This window comes from Macaca thibetana, chromosome 6 (genome assembly GCF_024542745.1).
Source record: "Macaca thibetana thibetana isolate TM-01 chromosome 6, ASM2454274v1, whole genome shotgun sequence".
NCBI lineage: Eukaryota > Metazoa > Chordata > Mammalia > Primates > Cercopithecidae > Macaca > Macaca thibetana.
In genome coordinates, this window is record NC_065583.1 from 42,509,347 (window position 1) to 42,523,473 (window position 14,127).

The 14,127-nt window shown below is 47.2% G+C and overlaps 2 protein-coding genes across 2 annotated transcripts in view; both read left to right on the forward strand.

Annotated features, from left to right (window-relative positions):
- Nucleotides 1–14,127, forward strand: part of SIL1 (SIL1 nucleotide exchange factor) — a 430,788-nt gene that overhangs the window by 176,389 nt on the left and 240,272 nt on the right. The window lies entirely within an intron of this gene.
- LOC126956106 (uncharacterized) overlaps nt 1–14,127 on the forward strand; it is a 589,638-nt gene that overhangs the window by 135,861 nt on the left and 439,650 nt on the right. The window lies entirely within an intron of this gene.

Sequence of the window (14,127 nt, forward strand, 5' to 3'; positions counted from 1 at the left end):
GGTCAACAAGGGATCACATAGGCGATGGTCATCCCATAAGATTATACTACCGTAGTTCACTGTACCTTTTCTATGTGTAGATATGTTAATTTTAATTTTAATTTTTTTTTTTTTTTTTTTGAGACAGAGTCTCACTCTGTCACCTAGGCTGGAGTGCAGTGGCACAATCTTGGCTCACTGCAACATCTCCCTCCTGGGTTCAAGCGATTCTCGTACCTCAGCCTCCTGAGTAGCTGGAACTACAGGCGTGTGCCACCATACCTGGCCAATTTTTGTATTTTTGGATTTTTTTTTAGATGGAGTCTCGCTCTGTCACCCAGACTGGAGTGAAGTGGCGCAATCTCGGCTCACTGAAACCTCCGCCTCCTGGGCTCAGGCGATTTTCCTGCCTCAGACTCCCGAGTAACTGGGATTACAGGCAGGCGCCACCACACCCGGCTAATTTTGTATTTTTAGTAGACACAGGGTTTCACCATGTTGGCCAGGCTGGTCTCGAGTTCCTGACCTCAGGTTATCCGCCTGCCTCAGTCTCCCAAAGTGCTAGGATTATAGGTGTGAGCCACCGTCCGATCCTCTGTTTAGATAATATTTAGATACACAAATACTTACCATTGTGTTACAATTGCCTACAGTAATCAGTATAGTAGCACGCTGTACAGATTTGTAGCCTACGAGCATAGACTCTACTGTATAGCCTAGGTGTGTAGTAGGCTATACCAGTGGTCCCCAGCCTTTTTGGCACCATGGATGGTTGCATGGAAGACAATTTTTCCATGGATGTGGGGAGTAGGGTGGCAGTATGGAGGGTAGTGATGGTTTCAGGATGAAACCGTTCCCCCTCAGATCATCAGGCATTAGATGCTTATAAGGAGCACACAACCTAGATCCCTCCCATGCACAGTTCACAATATGGTTCATGCTCCTAAGAGAATCTAATGCTGCAGCTGATCTGACAAGAGGTAGAGCTCAGACAGTAACGTGAGCGATTGGGGAGGGCTGTAAATACAGATGAAGCTTTGCTTGCTCACCTGCTGCTTACCTCCTGTTGTGAGGCCTGGTTTCTAACAGGCCATGGACTGGTACCAGTCCATGGTTAAGGACCCCGGGCTATACCATCTAGGTTTGTGTGAATACATTTTATGATGTTTGCACAAGGACAAAATTGCCTAAAGACACATTTCTCAGAATATATCCCAGTCATTAAGCAATGCATAACTGTGCATGAGTCAATAAATTCTCTTTTTGGCGGGGCGAGGTGGCTCACGCCTATAGTCCCAGCACTTTGGGAGGCCAAGGCGGGCAGATCACTTGAAGTCAGGAACTCGAGACCAGCTTAGCCAACATGGCGAAACCCCGTCTCTTCTCACTAAAAATACAAAATTAGCTGGGCATGGTGGCACACGCCTGTAATGCCAGCTACTCAGGAGGCTGAGGCAGGAGAATCGCTTGATCCCAGGAGGCAGAGGCTGCAGTAAGCTGAGATCCTGTCACTGCGCTCCAGCCTGGGCGACAGAGCAAGACTGTTTCAAAAAAAAAAAAAAGGTTGGGCTCACGCCTGTAATTCCAGCACTTTTGAGGCCAAGGTGGGCAGATCATGAGGTCAGGAGTTCTAGACCAGCCTGACCAACATGGTCAAACCCTGTCTTTACTAAAAATACAAAAATAATTAGCTGGGCATGGTGGTACGTGCCTGTAATCCCAGCTACTTGGGAGGCTGAGGCAGGAGAATCGCTGGAACCCGGGAGGCGGAGGTTGCAGTGAGTTGAGATCGCGCCACTACACTCCAGCCTCGCAATAGAGTGAGACTCCATCTCAAAAAAAAAAAAAAATCTCTTTTTGTTTTTGCCAGCATCACAGGTTGGGTTCTCTGGAGGCAGGCACTGAGACAGTTTAGGGTTCAAGATATTTATTGTGGAACAACACCTTTGAAAAGGAGGCAGAAGCAGAATTGGGCAGAGGAAGAAGTTAAATATGATGCAGGCTCTTGGCCAATTCAGTAGAGAGTTCTGGAGAAAGTGTTGCCTTTCAGAAGTTTCCACATTGGGCCAAAATGGCTGAGCCACTATACTTTTCCCTTTTTTTCTTAATCTGAAAACTTCAAGTGATCCTTCAAATCTCAACCATAAGTGTTGCTTTCTAGGGGAAGCGCTTCCTGGAGCCCCCAGTGACATTAAGTCCCATAGCACCTGGTTTATCTCCTTTATGTGTAACAATTTGATTAATTACTAATTATTGTTTATTTTTTGTTTCATGCCTGTCTTGCGTGCAGAATTTTAGTTTCCTGAAGGAAGGGACTGTTCTGGCTAGCTATTGCTAGGTTACAAACTACTCTATACCTTCATGGCTTAAAACAGGCTGATGAAATAGGACCCATGTACTAAATCCAGCCCACAGTCTGTTTTTATTTTTTGTTTTTGAGACAGAGTCTCATTCTATTGCCCAGGCTGGAGTGCAGTGGTGTGATCTCGGTTCACTGCAACCTCTGCCCCCTGGGTCCAAGTGATTTTCCTGCCTCAGCCTCTGGAGTAACTGGAATTACAGATGAGTGTCACCACACCCAGCTAAGTTTTTGTATTTTAGGTAGAGACGGGGTTTCACCATGTTGACCAGGTTGGCCTTGAACTCCTGACCTCAAGTGATCCACCTGCCTTGGCCTCACAAAATGTTGGGATTACAGCCATGAGCCACCGTGCCCGGCCCACATTTTTTTTTTTTTTTTTTTTTTTTTTTTTTTGAGACTGAGTCTCGCTCTGTAGCCCAGGCTGGAGTGCAGTGGCCGGATCTCAGCTCACTGCAAGCTCCGCCTCCCGGGTTCACGCCATTCTCCGGCCTCAGCCTCCCGAGTAGTTGGGACTACAGGCGCCCGCCACCTCGCCCGGCTAGTTTTTGTATTTCTTAGTAGAGAAGGGGTTTCACCGTGTTAGCCAGGATGGTCTCGATCTCCTGACCTCGTGATCCGCCCATCTCGGCCTCCCAAAGTGCTGGGATTACAGGCTTGAGCCACCGCGCCCGGCCAACATTTTTTTTTTTTTTTTTTTTGTATAGCTGGCAAATTAAGAATTTTTTAAAAAAATGTTTTTCAAGGGTTGGGAAAAAAACAAAAACAAAAACAAAAAACAAGAACAATATGTGACAGAGATGGTATGTGACCCATGAAAGACTATAGGAAAAGTTTGTCAACCCATGAAGTGAAACAATCATTTTGTTATATCTCATAATTTTGTGGGTCAGGAATTCAGAAAGGGTTTGGCTGGGAAGTTCTTCCGTCTTATGTGATATTGACGGGGGCCTCTCAGTGGCACTCTAGCTATAGGCTGGTGTGGTTTGGAAGATCCAAGAAGACTTCACTCGCATGTCTGATGCTTTAGTAGGAGGCTGGAAAGCTGCTCTCAGCTGGGCCCCCTCCCTTTCCATATTCTGTCAAGGTAGTTGGAGTTATTACAGAGTGGCTAAGGGCTCCAAGGGACTGAAGTGGAAGCTCTTAAAGACTAGGCTCATTTCCGGGCGCGGTGGCTCGCGCCTGTAAGCCCAGCACTTTGGGAGGCTGAGGTGGGCGGGTCACTTGAGGTCAGGAGTTTGAGACTAGCTTGACCAACCGGAGAAAACCCATCTCTACTACAAATACAAAAATTAGCTGGGCACGGTGGTGCGCGCCTGTAATCCCAGCTAGTCGGGAGGCTGAGGCAGAAGAATTGCTTGAACCTGAGAGGCGGAGGTTGCAGTGAGCCAAGATCACTCCATTTCACTCCAGCCTAGGGAGTTTTTAAAGACTCCCTGTCTTAAAAAAAAGACTAGGCTCATGACTGGATAGCATCACCTCTTCTGTACTCTATTGGTCAAAGCAATCACATGCTAGCCCAGATTCAAAGGGAGATGAAAGATACCTCATCTCCTGATGACAGGAGTGGCAAAGATTTGAGGCAATCTTTAACAGTCTCTTCACTCATGATTGTATTCCCAGTGCGTAGCACAGCACCCAGTACATGAACTCAGTAAACTTGTTAACTAGTGGACATACTCTGGCAGGTGGAATCTGACCTATTTGTAATATGAAAGTATTAGATTTGGAGCTAAATCAAGGCTGAGGGCTTCTTGGACCCTTAGGGAGCACTTAGGTCCACACATTCCAATTTGGGGCTGCCATGCGCCCAGCACTATGCTGCATCTCTCAGCACATTTGGACTTCAGTTTCCTTTTTGGTTAATGAGGGGCAATAAAACAGGTATCTCATGGGATTCCTGTGAGAATTAAATGGCATAAGGAATGTGAGCAAATTTTATTAACGGTAATGTTCTGCTCAACATTAGGTTATTATTGTCATTGTTGCCCAGGGTGAGGTGTGGACAAGACCGTGGCCCTTAGATCCCCTGCCCTGGAGAAGTGCCTTTCAACCGGACTCCACTCCCCAGCTCTTACCCCTGCCAGTTCCTGAGGAGCAGGTGTTAGGAGAATGAAGCAGGGTTCCTATGGCTATGCAACCCAGTCCTAGCTGAGGATGATTTACTTCCTAACAGTAGCTCTAATGATGGTTCAGTGGGTCTCATAATTCCATAATGATCTTGGAGCTAATGCCTCTCACCCTGGGCGTCTCTGCAGAGGTCATGGGGAAATGGGAAGCCACAACAGCTAAACAAATAAGAATGATTAGCTGCATGTGGCCAACCTCTTGTTGCCTGAGTCAGCCTATTCTGTGCACCAATATGTGGAGTAATAAAGACGTTTCTGAGAAAAACCACATTCAACTTGTCATCCTCCCCCAGCTCAGAAGATGCAGTATTCCTCTCCCCAGAAAAGCCCCCGAAACTATTTGGTCCAGAAACATTCCCATACTTCTCACTTCCTGTGTGTCTCATTTTTAACTGGAGGGAGGGTTTGTCTACCTGAGTAGACAAAGAGTACCTCTTCTTTCAACCTTTCCACGAAAGCATCCATATAGCCTGGGCATGATGTATAATGTGCATGTAGGTCTGAGAGTGAGGTAATTATTTGGAATGTTAAGTAGGGATATAAAGCAGAATCCCCTGTGTGAGTTTGTAAGTACTCACACATGTATTTGTGTGTGATTTAACTTTGCTCAGTCTCTAGCATAATGTCTGTGTAGCCAACAGGCACGGAAAAGAGTAGTACTAATAATAGCTAAGATCAGCTGGGCGTGGTTGCTCACACCAGTAATCCCAGCACTTTGGGAGGCTGAGGAGTGTGGATCACCTGAGGTCAGGAGTTCGAGACCAGCCTGATCAACATGGTGAAACCCTGTCTTTGCTAAATACAAAAAATTAGCCGGGCGTGGTGGCCCATGCTTGTAATCCCAGCTACTTGGGAGGCTGAGGCAGGGGAATTGCTTGAACCTGGGAGGCAGAGATTGCAGTAAGCCAAGATTGCACCATTGCACTCCAGCCTGGGCAACAAGAGTGAAACTGTGAAACTCCGTCTCAAAAAAAAAAAAAAGGCCGGGCGCGGTGGCTCAAGCCTGTAATCCCAGCACTTTGGGAGGCCGAGACGGGCGGATCACGAGGTCAGGAGTTCGAGACCATCCTGGCTAACACGGTGAAACCCCGTCTCTACTAAAAAATACAAAAAACTAGCTGGGCGAGGTGGCGGGCGCCTGTAGTCCCGGCTACTCGGGAGGCTGAGGCCGGAGAATGGCGTAAAAACCCGGGAGGCAGAGCTTGCAGTGAGCTGAGATCCGGCCACTGCACTCCAGCCTGGGCGACACAGCGAGACTGTCTCAAAAAAAAAAAAAAAAAAAAGCTAAGATATATTCAGAACTTCCTGTGTGCCAGGCACTAGGCTGAATGTTTTACTTGTATTATTATCTCATTTAATCTCCATGATAATAGTTGAGATGAGTACTGATATCATCTCCATTTTACAGATAAGAAAGCTAGTCTCTAAGGATGGTTAGAGTTGAGCGACTTGCTTAGCTAGTGAGAGGCAGTCAGGACTTGGCCCTGATTCCAAAGTTGTCTTAACTGCTACAGAATTCCAAATTCACATTCTCTGATGACAATTATATTGGATTCGATTATCTAATGTTCTCAGACAGGCTGCACAGCAATCTTTATTCTCCACATGTGGTCTCCCAGAGCTCTGGAGTTTGGAAAACTTTATTAGAGACAGTGTCAGCAGAGGGAAGGGTTCTCCTATCATTGGCTTGCTCATCGAGGACTGTGCTGGTGTGGTCAGTTACTGCACTCACCATGCCCAGGATTTTCTTACAGCAGATGCCATCCCTTCTGCAGCTTCCTGCTCAAGGAAACAGCATTGGCTCTTGTGTCGGGGTAGGCATAGATTGGACCAGGGATGGGGTCCACATAGGCTGCCCTACAACAGCCCTGCAGTGGCTTGGTTTATAGAACTCTTCCAGGTTGGGCAGAGGCGAGGGTGGTGGTGGTGAGGATTACAATGAACTATTCTAGTTGTATTAGGCCCTTCTTGCATTGCTATAAAGAAATACCTGAGGTTGGGTAACTTATAAAGAAAAGAGGTTTAATTGGCTCATGGTTTTGCAGGCTGTACAAGCATGGCACTGGCATCTGCCCAGCTTCCATGGAGGCCTCAGGCAGCTTTCATTCATGGAGGAAGGTGAGGCAGGAACAGGTATGCCACATGGCAAAAGCAGGAGCAAGGCCGGGGGAGGTTCTATCCACTTAAACACCCAGATCTCATGAGAACTCACTCATTATGGTGAGGACAGCACCAAGCCATGGGACATCTGCCCCCATGACCCAAACACTCCCACCAGACCCCATCTCCAACACTAGGGATTACATTGCAACGTGAGATTTGGGTGAGGACAAATATCCAAACTATGTCACCAGACAACCTGGTTCGTCCTAAATTTGGAATGTAGAGTAAATTGCTCTTGGCCCATCAGACACCTGGGTGTGATGCAGATGACAAGAGTGAGAGAACAAGTGGCCCATGAGAGGGAGCCTTGTCTCCTTTACATCTGATGCCTGTCTTTACATCAACCCTTTATTATGGGTCAAAGCAAATCTGAACTGCTCTGTATGAGAAAAGGGTGAGGAATTTGGAAGCTTGAGGGAGGATGTGACAAAGAGATGTGAACAGGCTGAAAGGGTGAGGTGCAAGGAAAAGAGGAGGTAAAAAGTGATCCACGGAGGCTATATGGGGCGGGAGAGGGACTTGTGGGGAAAGGACTGTTCCTGCGGGCTTTCAAGTTGTTTGCTTGTGGAGAGTGATACTAACTTCCTCCTCCAGGCCGGGCGCGGTGGCTAATGCCTGTAATCCCAGCACTTTGGGAGTCCAAGATGGGCAGATCACGAGGTCAGGAGATCGAGACCATCCTGGCTAACACGGTGAAACTCCGTCTCTACCAAAAAATACAAAAAATTAGCCAGGCGCGGTGGTGGGCACCTGTAGTCCCAGCTACTCGGGAGGCTGAGGCAGGAGAATGGCGTAAACCCGGGAGGCAGATATTGCAGTGAGCTCAGATCCGGCCACTGCACTCCAGCCTGGGCTACAGAGCGAGACTCCGTCTCAAAAAAAAAAAACAAAAAAAAAAAACCAAAAAAACTTCCTCCTCCATCACCCCTATGATACCTTTGGTAAATTCTGCATTTCACACTCATACTTTTGTAGGTATCAGTTCTTGGTAGGGAAACAGAGGAGAGGGAGGGAACAGCTGACATCTAGGTTATACTCCATCTTCTCCTGCCTGATTTCTTTTCTTTCTTTTTTTTTTTTTTTTGAGATGGAGTTTCTCTCTTGTTGTCCAGGCTGGAGTGCAATCTAGGTTCACTACGGTGCAATCTAGGTTCACTACAACCTCTGCCTCCCAGGTTCAAACGATTCTCCTGCCTCAGCCTCCTGAGTAGCTAGGATCACAGGCATGCGCCACTACACCTGGCTAATTTTGTATTTTTAGTAGAGACAGGGTTTCACCATGTTGGTTAGGCTGGTCTTGAAGTCACGACCTCAGGTGATCCGCCTGCCTTGGCCTCCCAAAGGGCTGGGATTACAGGCATGAGCCACCTTGCCTGGCCTTCTAGCCTGATTTCTTTAGGATCTCTTAGGGTTTTCTTTTTTTTTTTTTTTTTGAGACGGAGTCTCACGCTGTTGCCCAGGCTGGAGTGCAGTGGCACGATCTCGGCTCACTGCAAGCTCCGCCTCCTGGGTTCACGCCATTCTCCTGCCTCAGCCTCCTGAGTAGCTAGGACTAGAGGCGCCCGCCACCGCGCCCGGCTAATTTTTTTGTATTTTTAGTAGAGACGGGGTTTCACTGTGGTCTCGATCTCCTGACCTTGTGATCCGCCCGCCTCGGCCTCCCAAAGTGCTGGGATTACAGGCTTGAGCCACCGCGCCCGGCCTCTCTTAGGGTTTTCAAGGCTAGTCTATATGTGTGTGTTGGCACATCTGATTATACACGTCTAGTTGTATAATTAATGCACCTGTAGCAATGTGCATATCTTTGTGTGACAGTGTTCATGTAAGTGGATGCAGAATGTTTTAATTTATCTACATATATAAACATGTCTATGTGCTGTGTGTATGAGTCTGAATGTGTAAGCTGTGTTCACAAGCGTGTATGCCAGGGCTGGTGGCACACAGTTTTTTCCAGAAGTGTCTGCCAGGATACAGCCCATCTCACATGTTCTCTTTACAATAGGGTATTAATATTCCTCTCAATGAGAGGTGGGTTCTCTTTCTCTCTCTTTGAATGTGGGCTGACCTTTGTGACTTACTCAACCAACAGAGTGCCGCAGAAGTGATGCTATGTGACTTCTGAGGCTAGATCATAAAAATACCATGCACTTTTATGCCACGTTCTCTTGGGATGCTCATTCTTGGAAACCAGCCACCAAGCTGTGAGGGGGCCAAGTAGCTATTTGGAGAGGCCGCTTGTCAGTGTCCTGGCTGACAGGACCAGCTGAGGTTCCAACCTGCAGCCAGCATCAATTGCCAGCCATGAGGGTGAGCATCTTCCTGTAGTTGGGCCACCCCAGCTGACAGTATGTGGAACAGAGTCAACTCTTCCCTGCTAAGCCTTGTCCAAACTGCTAAATAAATTATTGTTTTAAGCTACCAAGTTAGGGATGCTTTTTTATGCAGCAGTAGATAACTGGGACGGGGCTGTGGCTGTGTCTGCCCTGTGTATGAATTCCTGTGATTCTGTGGTTTTGTGGGTGTCTGCAGGCAGTGCATTGGTGTCAGGTGTCTGTGTACATTAATAGGTGTGTGGTTGAAGGCGCTTCTGGAAACAGAGTCGTGGTTCTTGGGGCTTCGCTTTGGCCTCAGTGGGAAGCTGTTTGGTGAGAACACTTTGAAATCTTGTCTGTCTTCTGGGTCCCTTCTTTTGAGTGTTTTTCCTTTGAAACCGAAAGGCTTGTTTAGCTGAGAGCAAATGCAGCTTAAATTTACTGACCTTCTTCTGGTCCAAGCCCCTTGGAGGTGCCAAAGACTTCCAGCAGGTGGGAGGCTGCCATCTAGAACCCTCACATCCTTTTCACAGGGGCTGGAAATGCTTTTATTTATTTTTATTTTTCCCCCTTTTCTTCTTCTGAGGCCTTCAGAAATGAGCCAGAGACAGAGAAAAGCACAGTTACTGGAGTCCTTGAAGCCTCTTGGGGTGGAGAGACCTAGAATTCTTGACTGCCAGGAAGAAGCTGCTCAGGTGCCGCTTGGGTCCCACAGTAGAGATCATCTGGTCTCTGCCCTGCCTTGGCTGTGGCAACCCACTCCATCTGAGTGCAGCCCAGGAAGTGCAGGAATCTGGTTCGGGAGCAGTTCCTCTTGATTTCCCCTGGAATGCACCTTAGCTTCCTGCTTCTTCCATGTTGGCCACTTGACTTAGCTTTTCTGGGAATGCTGAGTGCTCTGGCTTCACACCCCTGCCCTCGCACTGCCTCTCAGGACTTCTCAAGCGCTGTTATACAACAGAGGTTTTTTTTTTTCTGAGATGGAGTTTTGCTCTTGTTGCCCAGGTTGGAGTGCAACGGTGCCATCTCGGCTTGCCACAACCTCTGCTTCCCAGGTTCAAGTGATTCTCCTGCCTCAGCTTCCCAAGTAGCTGGGATTACAGGCATGTACCACCATGACTGGCTAATTTTTGTATTTTTAGTAGAGACAGGGTTTCTCCATGTTGGTCAGGCTGGTCTCAAACTCCCGACCTCAGGTGATCCGCCTGCCTCGGCCTCCCAAAGTGCTGGGATTACAGGTGTGAGCCACTGTGCCCGGCCACAATAGAGCTTTTTGATAGAAATGTTCCATCATCTTTGTTGTCCACTATAATGGACTGAGCATTTGAAATGTGCCTGGTGTAACTAAGAAACTGTATTTTAACATTTATTTAATTTTAATTAAATCTAAATAACATGCGGCAACTGGCTACCATATTGGACAGCACAGCTCTGAAGAGTTCAGTAGGAAGAGTTTTTGTTTATCTGTGAAATAAATCTGCCCCACCTACCTCACAGAGGTGTCTGGAACAAACAAGGTGATGAACGTGAAAGGGCTTTACTCACAAAAGGGATCTGAAAAGACAGCAGTGTGAACTGAGTGGGCTTATTCATACAACTCTGTTTATATATATACATATATATACACACACACATATATACACATATATATACATATATATATTTTTAAATTTTTGAGATGGGGTCTCACCCTCACCCAGGCTGGAGTACAGTGGCACGATCTTAGCTCACTGAAACCTCGACCTCCCAGGCTCAAGCGATCCTCCCACTTCAGCCTCCCGAGTAGCTGGGACCACAGGCATGTGCCACCATGCCCAGCTATTTACTTTATTTATTTTATTTTTGGTAGAGATGGGTTTTGCCATTTGCCCAGGCTGGTCTCGAACTCCTGAGCTCAAGTGATCCGCCTGCCTCGGACTCCCAAAATGCTAGGATTACAGGCATGAGCCACTGCACCTAGCCTGTTAATATTTCTGTTAAATGGTGCTTGCCTGGCTGTTTTGTTCTGTTTACATTTCTGTGTCTCTCATTTGACCCTGAGCTCTTCAAGGGTAAGAACCAGTAGGACTGTTTCACAGTTGTACCCCCACAGCCAATGGCTGGCATGTAGCTTGGTGCTCATGTTCAAGTGAATAAAATGTCTGCAGTCCAGAAAGGACTCCTGGCAGCAGGATTTGAGGTGTGTGGTGAAAGCTGGGTGGGCAAAGAGGAAGCGGCCGAGGAGAGGAGGCAGGTCAATACAGTGGTGAGACAGAGTGAGGGCTCCTGCTCCCCACTCAACATTTGAGACCCATCCAGAGAGAGCAGGGAGCCAACTCCTGAAGCCAGGAATACTTTCACACAACAGGGTATGAGGCTTGTGGGAGATTAATTGAGAAAGGCTGATCAGAGGAGAAATGATCTACTCAACACATTTTGCTCGTTGAGGAAGGCCAAATTGATCTTATAAATCTCCGCCTAGCCAGGGCTCTGGGGGTGGGTGCTGTGGTTTCCTTTGATTTGATTGATGGTGGCCGGGTTGAAGGTGATTCCTCAGGCTCTCTACCCTTCCAAGCCTTCCTTTGCTCTTCTGGGGAGTGGAAGAGGGATTCTAGAAACTCTCCAACAGAACTGCAAGAGAGAGACGGTTTTTAGCCTGTTGTTTACTTATTTAAAAGGAATTTTTTGTTTTTTTTGAGAGAGTCTCACTCTGTTGTCCAGGTTGGAGTGCAGCGATGTGATCTTGGCTCACTGCAACCTCCACCTCCCAGGTTCAAGCAATTCTCCCTGCCTCAGCCTCCCGAGTAGCTGGGATTACACACGCCCACCACCATGGCTTGCTAATTTTTGTATTTTTTTAGTAGAGACGGGGTTTTGTCATGTTGACTAGGCTGGTCTTGAACTCCTGACCTCAGGTGATTCACCCGCCTCAGCGTCCCAAAGTGCTGAGATTACAGGCGTGAGCCACTGCGCCCGGCCTATAAGGAAATTTTAAACTTACTTTTGCTCAATTCCAAGACTTATATAAGGAAACAAAGAGAGGAGACTACCAAAATCCCAGCACCCACTGTGATCACTGGATTTCAAACTTCTCACCTTTACAGTGGGCCTTCTTGCTTAAGGCCGTGTGAGTAGAGGCTGTCTACTTAGGTTCAACCCTGCACACTGGCTTCAGCAGCAGCTCAAGAGGCTTGATTTCAGAGCAAGTTCCTCTGAGAAGGTAGTTCTGTCAGGGTATGGCTTTGTCTGTTGGGACTACTATAACAAACACCTTAGGCTGGGTAATTTACAAACAGAAATTTACTGCTCACTATTCTAGAGACTGGGAAATCCAAGATCAAGGTGCCAACAGATTTAGGGGCTGGTGAGGGCTTGCTCTCTATTTCAAAATGGTGCCTTGCTGCCTTGCTTCACATGGTGGAAGGGAAGATCACTGTGTCCCTCCATGGCAGAAGGGGCAAGGCAGCTCCCTTCAACCTGACCTTGTTTTTTTTTTTTTTTGAGATGGAGTTTTGTTCTGTTGCCAGGCTGGAGTGCAGTGGTGCGATCTCGGCTCACTGCAACCTCCACCTCCTGGGTTCAAGTGATTCTCCTGCCTCAGCCTCCTGAGAGCTGGGACTAGAGGTGTGCACCACCATGCCCTGCTAATTTTTGTATTTTTAGTAGAGACGGGGTTTCACCATGTTGGCTAGGATGGTCTCGATCTCTTGACCTTGTGATCCGCCTGCCTCAGCCTACCAAAGTGCTAGGATTACAGGCGTGAGCCACCACGCCCAGCCCAACCTGGCCACCTTTTAACACTATCACATTGGATATGAGGTTCCAATGTATGAATTTAGGGGAGACACCAACATTCAGACCATGGCAGTGCTTTTCAAGGTTTGGAGACCGGACCTGGGGTGGCAGTGGGAGACAGACTATCCCTTTCCTACCACATACCTAAGCTGGTTAGATCTGTCCCAAGGAGAAAGGCCCCACTTTGAGCGCTGGCAGCTGTGTTCAGCTGGCCTCTTCTCTTGGCCCAAGCATTCATTTATTCATGCTATGAGAAGATTTGAGCTTATTCTATTTTTAAGGCTCTTACTCTTGTAGCACTTTATTAATATCTTTTTTATAACTTGTGCCAGTCTCTTATAATTTATATGTTCATTCTGTAATTTATCACTCATGAGGTATTTGTTGAACATTTATTATCTGTACTTATGGTACTAGGCAGTGACATAAGCTAGAATTATTCTTAGGCCCAGTTCTTCTCACTGGTCTCGTGGGTGTTCCAGGGGAAAAGTGAGCTGTTCTTTTTCCAAATCAGGCCCCAGGTGTTTTATCTAGACCTTTCTCATAAGTTGGCACTGTTCACTGAACTACTGCCCAGGGGCTTGTTCTCCCTTCCCATACTAGTAACCAAGGTTTGCTCAGTGGCTGTGAAGTCAGTTTCCCATCTGCTTGAAGTAAACATAATCAAGAAGGTAAATTGAGTGGTAGAAGTTCGTAGAGTACATGGAAAAGGGAAAGGAAGTCCAGAGATAGGTTGTTAGCTATTGGGGAATACTTGCCCTTTGGGGAGGTCACTGTCTGGATTATTGTTTTCTCCACTCACGAATGACCAGGAATCACTGTGTGGGGGCTCTGAGGGCAGGAGGGGGCAGTCATTTTATTCATCAGGTTAAGCACGTCTAGGAAAGGGCAAGGTCTAAAGGTGGAAGAGTGGAAAGAGAACAGGACTTTGGAGGCACCTAAATCTAGCTTTAACTCCCAGTTCTATCACTTCCTGACTGTATGACTTTGTGTAACTCCTTTAGCCTCTTTGAGCTTTAGCTTCCCCATTTATAAAAAGGGGATGACCATTCTGCTCAGAGGACGTTATAAGTAAATAAAATATGTATGCAGCACCTGGCACAGAAAATATTATATTCACTGGTACAGCAGAATTAGAACTGCACTGACACCAGCCTGGGGAACATAGTGAGACCCTGTCCGGAAAAAAAAAAAAAAAAAATAGCCTGGCAACAGTGGCACGCTCCTGTGGTCCCAGCTACTGGAGGCTGAGGGGGAGGATCCCTTGAGCCTGGGAGGTCAAGGCTGCGATGAGCCAAGATTGTGCCACTGCATTCCAGCCTGGGGGACACAGTGAGATGCCATATTAAAAACAAAAATCAGAATTGCAAGTGATCTTTATTTTACTAAATTTTGAGACAGAGTCTCACTC